We start from the raw sequence: 9566 nt of genomic DNA on the forward strand, positions 1-9566 counted from the left end.
TTTCTCAACTCATGGTTATTGGTTGGGTGAAGCCATTTATTGTCAAACTACTGTGCTTTCTCTTTTTAAATCTTAATGACAACCAAAGACATCCAAATGACCCTGATCAAAAGTTCACACACCCTGGTGATTTTGGCCTGATAACAAGCACAGAATTTGACACAATTGGGTTTGAATGACTTCTAAAGGTAACATCCTCACTTGTGACCTGTTTGCTTGTAATCAGTGTGTGTGCATAAAAGCTGATTCAGTGTCTGGGATCCAGACAGACTCTTGCATCTTTCATCCAGCCACTGACATTTCTGGATTGTGAGTCATGGGGAAAGCAAAAGGATTGTCAACGAATCTATGGGAAAAGGTAGTTGAACTGTATAACACAGGAAAGGGATACAAAAATATATCCAAGGGATTGATAATGCCAGTCAGCAGTTTTCAAACTGTGATTAACAAATGGAAAATCAGGGGCTCTATAAATACTAAACCACGGTCAGGTAGACCAACAAAAATTTTGCCCACAACTGCCAGGAAAATTGTTCGGGATGCAAAGAAAAACCCACAAATATCATCAGCTGAAATTCAGAACTCTCTGAAAACTAGCGGTGTGGCTGTTTCAAGATGCACAATAAGTAGAGACACCTAAAGAATAATGGGCTGCATTGTAGAGTCACCAGAAGAAAGCCATTACTGCGCAAATGCCACAAAGTATCTCACCTACAATGCGCCAAACAGCAAAGAGACAAGCCTCAAAATTTGTGGAACAATGTAATTTGGAGTTATGAGACCAAAATTTAACTTTTTGGCCACAACCATAAACGTTACATTTAGAGAGAGGTCAACAAGGCCTATGATGAAAGCAACACCATTGCTACTGTAAAGCATGGTGATGGATCGCTGATGATTGGGATGTGTGATCTACAAAGGCACAGGAAACTTGATAAAAGTTGAAGGAAAAATGAATGCAGCACGTTATCAGCAAATACTGGAGGCAAATTTGCACTCATCAGCCCGGAAGCTGCGCATGGGACGTACTTGGACATTCCAACATGACAAAGATCAAAAACACAAGGCCAAGTCTACCTGTCATTGGCTACAGCAGAACAAAGTGAACGTTCTGTAGTGGCCATCTCAGTCTCCTGACCTCAATATCATTGAGCCACTCTGGGGAGATCACAAATGCGCAGTTCATGCTAGACAGCCCTAGAATTTACAGGAATTGGAGGCTTTTTGCCGAGAAGAATGGGCAGCTTTACCATCTGAGAAAATAAAGAACCTCATCCAAAACTACCACAAAAGACTTCAAGCTGTTATTGATGTTAGAGGGGACAATTCACAGTATTAAGAATTAGGGTATGTGAACTTTTGATCAGGGTTATTTGGATGTTTTTGGTTGTCACTAAGATTTAAAAAGAGAAAACACAGTAGTTTGACAATAAATGGCTTCACCCAACCAATAACCATGAGTGGACAAAAAGTTTTTTTGTTATCATTCATATTCTCTGAAACAATGTCAAGAAAGCAAAAATTCTGCCGGGGTATGTAAACTTTTGAGCACAACTGTAGCACGTTTTGTGTGAACAGCCTACAGTGAGTGATCTGTAGGATTGCAACCACCACTGCTAGTACCAAAATGGACCAACAGTACAGAATTGAGACTGTGGCAAAATATGCAGTCACTAAGATTCTGTGTCTAAATCATGTAACCATAAAGAATTTGCCTCTACGACATATTAAACTGGTTTCTTTTTCTGGGCTATAATTGTGCAAATTAGTCTTCATCAAACCCCTTACCTTCACCTAAACCCCTACATGGTAATATACATTGAGCATAATACCTACTCAGCGGGTGAATCAATCACATATCATCCCATTCATGGGAAGAGGAGGGGATTTTACCACATCATTATATGTATGTAAACCCATAGAAAAAATGGTGCACCCCAAGAATATAACTCATATGCTAGAGAGTAGATTAAAAGGTATACATTTTATTTAGATCACAATAAAAGCCAAAATAACTACAAAACATAAAAGAGATCAGTAGGTATAGGGTGAAAAATTCATGAAAAAGATCACAGGAGGGCATAAAAAGTATATGGGCAATTCATTAAGATCATAGGGCTGAAAGGTGCCAGAGGGCAGTATTCATAGCTTGATTGTGCCTAAAAAGTACATAGACTCATGGGACAGTACTAGTACCATGCGCAAAATTTAGATATCAAGAAATGTATAGTATGTGTGAATATAGTACTATGAGCGTAAATACGCTCACTGCCTAGCATGAGTCAGGCTTACCCATATTGTGTCCAGCTGTGATCGCGCCCCGACACGTGTTTCGCGTGGTGGGCTTCCTCGGGGGGGCGGTATGGTATGTATGGGGTCTTGTGTCTATTTATACCCCCATCCTCTATTGAGATGAACATGCCTGCCATCGGTAACGGCGCACGCGCAGTGGGATCCCGGCGTCCACACATCACTTCCGGCCATCGCGATGAGGGCACGGGTCAAGGAAGAGTTTCCTGTGACGTTAGTTCCCGCGTCGCATCGTATGGATGCCTTCAATGATGGTGGCACTACAGGGACCCACCGCGCGTGCGCACACCCAGGTGGCCATTTTCCTTTAGGGCAAAGTGAAGGGCCTACTCCCCAGTCTCTCATATTGTACCATTTTCTAATTTAGAGGATTGCGGAAAATGTTGGGATCAAGGAGTTCAAAGAGGAGCACAGAAAAGCAGCAAAGAAGACAATCAATATCAGCATGGGAACAGGTAATAACATTGAAAAGGATGTCACTATGATGCAATATACATCAACATATATGTCCCAAAGAGGACAATTATGAATTTCTTCTGTATTCCCAGACCGAAAATTATGTCCATCTCCATCCACACTCCATTTCTCACAAGATCATATAGTAAATTGTAAAGGCAAGGGTCCCGTCCATCAGTGGGTTAGACATAGAGATGGGGACATCAAAGATAATGTTATGTCCTACTATAAGATATGAAAAAGTTAAAATCAGATTAAAAGACTACATACAAAATTAAAATAAGTTGGAGAGAGAGGCGAGAACACACATTCGCTGGATTATTTGTTATAGAAAAGGTGAAAAAGATAATTTCTCATTCAACCCAGAGGGGAACATGGTATCCAAAGAGAAAATCCAACGGCATTCCTGTTGAGCTAAGATTTTCTTTCTGTCACCTCCCCTGATGCCACATAGTATTCTATCTATTCCAATGAATTTGATTTCATTTGTATTGCACTTATGGTGTAACCTGAAGTGTCTTGGGATGGTTTTTAATGTGGAGATATCCTCGACCGCACTGGCGGCTTTGATGTCTCTAATATGCTCTCTCACTCTTATGCAGAACTCACGGGATGTGAGTCCCACATAATGGAGGATGCAGGTACAAGTGGCACGATAGATAACATAACTCGTACTACAGGAGATGTAATGAGTAATCCGGTAGTCCCTACCCCCATCAGAAGAAGAAAAGTTGGTAGCCCTAATGATGTTTCTGCATGCCAGACAGGATCCGTATGGAAAACAGCCCCATCTCTGCACACCAGCACCGAAAGATCAGAGGATTCACCACATAATGACTCCTTACCAAGATGTCCTTCAAATTATGACTATTCTTTGCAGTAAACAATGGATGGTCAGGAAGGATTCTCCTCAGAGTGGGTTCTGTAGTGATAATTGGCCAATGTTTTTGTAATATTTGCCGCATTTTCGGCCATTGATTGTTAAAGGTTGAGATGAATCGCAAAAGGGGATCTTTTTTAGAGTGTCTACCCCTATTCACCAATAACAAGTCATGAGGTGTTTTTTTGGCATGGTGGTATCCCTGTTTTACGGCTCTCCTACTATACCACGTTCAAAAAAACGGTCCGATAGGTCCCGGGCCTGAGCCTCAAAGATCTCATCTGAAGAACAGGAAGGAATGGGAAAATTTATCATCTAACTGCTACTGGGGATTTATGGAGGTACTAATTAAATCCAATGTGACACCCTGGAGATGATAGAAACTGAAATTAATTCAATTCAGGAGATTCTCTCAGATAAGCTTGATTCCGAAGCATTATCTAAAGTGAATAAAGACCTGGAGGGGGATTTTGTGAGATGGGAAAAGAGATTGTGAACTCTAAGTCTAAAAAATATCAAAGGGATCTCTTGGACTACACGGAGAACCACGTTTACAAATGGAGGAAAAAACAAAGGTCTAATAGTGTGATATCTAGGCCCCGCACATATTCTTTCTCGTCCTTATCCTCGATTGATGAGGATCCCTCTACGAGCGGTCAGTCTAGCAACACCTATAAAGAGTGAATTGGTCTGGGCAAGCAGGGATCAAGTAAGGATAAAACCCAGAGCAAACGAAAATTGACTCCAGCTCAATCCAAGGAAAAGAAGCCCAAACAGAGTAATAGTTTAGAGGTAATCAACCTTTCTGAATTTATATTAACTGATGCCCAAAGGGAAGTACTCAGTTTGGGTCTTACTTTTGTTCCTGACAACAACTTTGATTCTTTTTTAGCAATAAAAGACTTGCAACTCTTTCTAAGAAAAGTAATTTTATGAAAACTCCATACTCGCTTGGTGAGTGATCAGGACTTGAATACCTTGCAAGAACAGGAAGCGTTATCTGTACTAGAGGAGTTGGCACAAGAGAGCATCCCCGCTGCAGGTACCTTCCCGTCTTTGGTGCTACCTAGATCTGCCACATTCCCTCCCTTCTCCCTGTGCCCCCAGATAGAGATATTCAATAAATTAGTCATTTTGAGAATTTAAAAGGATTCCTAATTGGAGGAGAAATGACAATTTGATGAGGATTCAGCATAGAGCCCTTAAAGAATTGAGGGGCATGAAGGATGTGGTTATAAAACCCACGGATAAGGGAGGGAATGTGGTAGTCTGGACGGCCCGGAGATACAAGAGGGAGGCCTTTAAACAGCTGAGGGATCATGAGGCATATACTTCTCTCACCCAGAATCCCTTGAGTGATTTTTCTCAAACCCTCTTTGATATTCTGGAGCGGGCATTTGCACAGGGGATTATCCCCCCAAAAATATTTGATGGGTTGGTGGTACAGTGTCCAGTGGTCCCTACCTTCTATCTATTACCTAAAATTCATTAGAATGCCCTTGAACCTCAGGGGCGTCCGATTGTCTCTGGCATAGGGGGGCTATGTGACCCTGTGTGCAAATTTATTGAGCACTATTTACACCCTCTGGTTGAAACCCTACCCTCCTATGTCAGGAACACTATGAACGTCCTTAGGAAAATCGATGGTCTGTACCTGGACTCTGACATGACTCTGGTTACTGCGGACGTCGAGTCTCTGTACACCAGCATTGATCATTCGGATGGATTGGAAGCAGTAGAATTTTTCATTAGTACAAGTAATCTAGATTCTGCACTGTGGCACCTTGTTTTGGAACTCCTACAATTCAATCTAATGCATAATTTTTATACATTCAAAGACGGCTTCTTTTTACAGAGATGGGGCACTGCAATGGGGGCAGCGTGCGCGCTGTCGTATGCCAACCTATTCCTAGGATATTGGGAGAGGGAGGTTGTCATCAGCGGCGCGGGCGCCGCTTCCCAGGCACAGTGCTGGTACAGATATATAGATGACTTACTCATTATTTGGCAGGGTCTGGAGCCTGGGCTTCACGATTTCATTTGTGAACTCAATAATAATAAAAGAAACATCAAACTCACTTACAAACACTCGAGGGAAGAGATTGACTTTTTGGATGTGAATGCTGTGTGCCCCATCCTAGAAAGTCCCCAGCCAATGGCCGGAGGACCACTCCTATTTAAAGCACCTCCTCCAAAATGGTTTGTGTGCTAACACTCTCCTCAGCCCTCAGGTTCCAGTGCCTGCCAGCTGGTCTATCAGCCATGCCAGCCTGCCTGTATACCTGTATACCTGCCGTGCCCGCCGGCTTGCCTACCTGCATCACCTGTCAGTTTACCTGCCGGGCCCGCCAGCTTGCCTACCCGGATCACCTGTCAGGCTACCTGCCGTGCCCGCCTGCTTGCCTAACCAGATCACCTGTCAGGCTACCTGCCGTGCCTGCCTGCTTGCCTACCCGCATCACCTGTCTGTCTACCGGTCGTGTTTATCCGCTGTGCCTGTCAGCTTCAGCCATCTGACCCATGGGAGTCACCTGCTCTCACACAAGGTCGATCCCAAAGTGGCACCTGGTGCACCTTCCCGATCTCGCCTAGGTTCATGGTTCAGGGTCGGTCCGGCTAGGCACTTAGTTACGTTCCTCTGGTTATTACTTGAATCACAGCACAGAGGTTCCATCACCCGGATCCGTAACACTAACCCAGTGTGCCATCAGTGAGATGTACCGCCCTTGCACACAAGCACTTGTCCACGTGTCCATGGTTAGGTGGACTTTCCCAGTAACTGCGTTGTTGAGGGTGTGGCTAATGTTGTGGGACACGTCCTCGTGTGATCGTGGAGAAATAGTGGCAGCTGGGGACCGAGTACTGAGGGACAGCCGCCGCCATCAGGTTGCAGAAAACTTACATCGCCATGAGCCTAAAAGGCAACATTTCGAACGCAAGCATTCGCAAAATGTGTGAATTTAGTAGTGTGGCATGTGGGGCTTTGGCTGCATATTTGCGCTTGCATTCCAAGGACTGGGGTAGGGATAACTGAACACTGCGCTGGGACAGGTATGTGGATGTGCTTGCTGATGGTGCTACTTGAGACTGTGCAATGACAGGTGCTGGGCGGGAGGCATCTTGGCATGCGCCATGGCCAGGGGATTGGCGTGCACACACAACAGCGGAACAAGCAGTGGTGTCACATACAGACAATATTGCTGGACCCTGGGGTTCGGCCCATTTAGTCAGGTGCTTTGCTGCCATGTGCCTGACCATGCTGGTGGTGGTGAGGCTGCTTGTTTTGGTACCCCTGCTGATGCTGACCTGGCAGGTAATGCAAATGGCCTTCTTGGGATTATATGCAGAGTCTTTAAAAAATAACCAGACTCGGGAAGACCTAACAGTTGTACTGGCAATTTCCGTCGTGTTGGGGTTACGAGGAACGCTTTCCCACCTTGTGTCTGCGGCCACCACACTGCTTCTTCCTGCCTGTTGGGGTGCTCTGCCTCCCTCCCCCTGTGTGCTGCTGTCTTTGCTCTGTATGTCCCCCTGCCATGTTGGGTCAGTTACTATATCATCCACCACCTCATCTTCCACTTCCGCACCCTGGTCCTTGCAATTTTGTCTCATCATCATCATCCACTTATTGCGACAGTAATTGCAATTCTTTCCCACCGTCACCTTCGTGTGACCATGGCTGCTCCAATATTTGGGCATCGCTACATGCGTTCTCCTCTTGACTCACTTGAAGCTAGTAGGGTGAGAGGCAGGAGGATCAGGGTGAGGAATATGCATTCCAAACTCATGGATACTGAGACATGACTGTGGAAGACAGTGTGGTGGTCGTGGTGGCAAAGTGACTGGAAGTATTATCTGCTATCCAGCCAACAACCTTTTGACACTGCTCTGGGTTCAATAGTGGTGTGCTGCAATCCCCTAGTTATTGGGACAGGAAGGTCGAACGATAAGATGTGAGTGTTTGTTGTGGCACAATTTCAGCTAGCCAACGGCCATGTCCTCGGCCTCTGCATGCACCATCACCATCACGTCGACTTCCCCTTCCCTTGCCACGCACATTGCCCATTTTAAATGGAAGACATTATTTTTCACATTCAAATGGCTGATTTCGGAACGCAGTTATTTGTGACATGTCTGACAGAGAACCACGGTTTTAAATAGCAAGCCTGTAATCTACTATTACTATTCTTCACAGACACTTAGTGTGAATAGCTTTACCAACACACTGCAACAGAATGGAAATGGAAGAAATGTCTGATTTTGGAACAGTCTTATAGGTGATATGTCTGACAGAAAACCACGGTTTTAAACAGCAGGCCTGTAATTTACTAATACTATTCTTCACAGAGACCTAGTGTGAATAGCTTGACTGACACACTTCAACAGAATGGAAAAGGAGGCCAATATTTTCCACGTTCAGTTCAAATTTCTGGATTTTTGTTGCTGAAACATGGACCAGATCTGGCTGTATTCTGCAGTGCTAACAAGCAAATGGAGCTAAAAAATGGTGTACTCTGGATTGTTTTTTAAGCAAATAACCTGTACTAACATAAAAAAAAATTTGCTCTTACCCCTGATATCCGGGGCTATGTCTTCAAATATCCTTAATTATTACAGCAGCAGCAGACAGGACGTTCAATGGACCATCTTGTGTTATATGCACTGCAGTCTGCCACATACACTGCCTGCCTGCCTATCTCCTACCTAGCACTGATTATATGCAGCTGGATTAGTCCTCAGAAGGACTATTAGTTCATATGGATATATATATATGTTGTGGAATACCTATAATAACGGGACGTTCAATGGACCCTCTTGCACTATATGCACGCTAGTCTGCCAAATACCCTGCCTGCCTAACTCCTGCTATCACCACTGAATATATGCAGCTGGATTAGTCCTCAGAAGGACTGTTAGTTCAGTTGGATCTATATATGTTGTGAAATACCTACACTAACTATAAACAAGCAAATCTCTCCCTTACGCAGCAGCATCTCTCCCTACTCTGCCTAATTCTGGGGTAGACTGTGACGAGCATAGTGGTGCCAGGTCTTATATAGACGTGACGCGACCAGCCAGTCACTGTAATGCCCTCAACCAACATGGCTACGGCATTACAGTGCGTGGCAGGCAATCTCTGCATGTTCATTGGCTTTCTAAAGAGCACCAAACATGCAGGGAGGAGACCCGAGTTCTCACCCCAGCAACCCGGAAATACTTGCCAAGCTTGTCGAGCACCATGATTTACTTTGGGTTTACTAAGATCACCAGAAAAATGGCATCACAACAACCAGACAGAAGTAATCACACTTTTAAAAAAAATGCAAAACTTTTTTTCGCCACTGTAACAAAGAAATTATGGATTTATGGCATATGGGCATTTTATGAGAGTTCTATAAAATAGAGTAGAGAGTCATTCTATGTATAGGAAGCTCCTGGTCTGTTAACGAAATCCTCCCACAGATTACTAAGATGACCATTAATCTGTATAGACAAAATGTAATACTACATTTCCCTGATAACACATGGTTTGGGAATAAAATTAAGAAAGTCAAAGCTTTTCTACTTTTGCTGGAGATTTCAAGAGTTGAACTGGCATCTTCTTCATTCTGAATGGGTTTATCTCTTATTAAACATAGCCTTTATATTCTTTAAAAAAAATAATAACCGGGCTTTATACATTAATATTATTTTATTTATTTTAAGTGCTTAAAATCATTGTAAAATAACTGTCTATTGATTTCTTTTTTTTTTTATTGAAATCAAATGAACCAGAGCATTATCACACATTTTTACATTTTACCTAGTTTGGGAAAATCACTGACAGCTTCCATTATAAGGTGAGATGACATAAATTAAGAAGAAAGTCAGCATTTATCTTTTTTATTTTTCATTTTTTTCTTTTGAAAAATTTCAATCT

At 43.3% G+C, this 9566-nt stretch overlaps 1 long non-coding RNA gene across 1 annotated transcript in view; it reads left to right on the forward strand.

Annotated features, from left to right (window-relative positions):
- The window catches only part of LOC141264349 (uncharacterized), a 160684-nt gene extending 157924 nt beyond the window's left edge, over positions 1 to 2760 (forward strand). Inside the window, exon 3 of the long non-coding RNA XR_012319899.1 lies at positions 2678 to 2760. This is a non-coding gene — a long non-coding RNA (uncharacterized lncRNA). The remainder of the gene's footprint in view (positions 1 to 2677) is intronic.
- Positions 2761 to 9566: the final 6806 nt, after the last annotated feature.

Source organism: Phyllobates terribilis, unplaced genomic scaffold, assembly GCF_046119375.1.
Source record: "Phyllobates terribilis strain yellow unplaced genomic scaffold, ASM4611937v1 Scaffold_4__5_contigs__length_816908805, whole genome shotgun sequence".
NCBI classification, from domain to species: Eukaryota; Metazoa; Chordata; class Amphibia; order Anura; family Dendrobatidae; genus Phyllobates; species Phyllobates terribilis.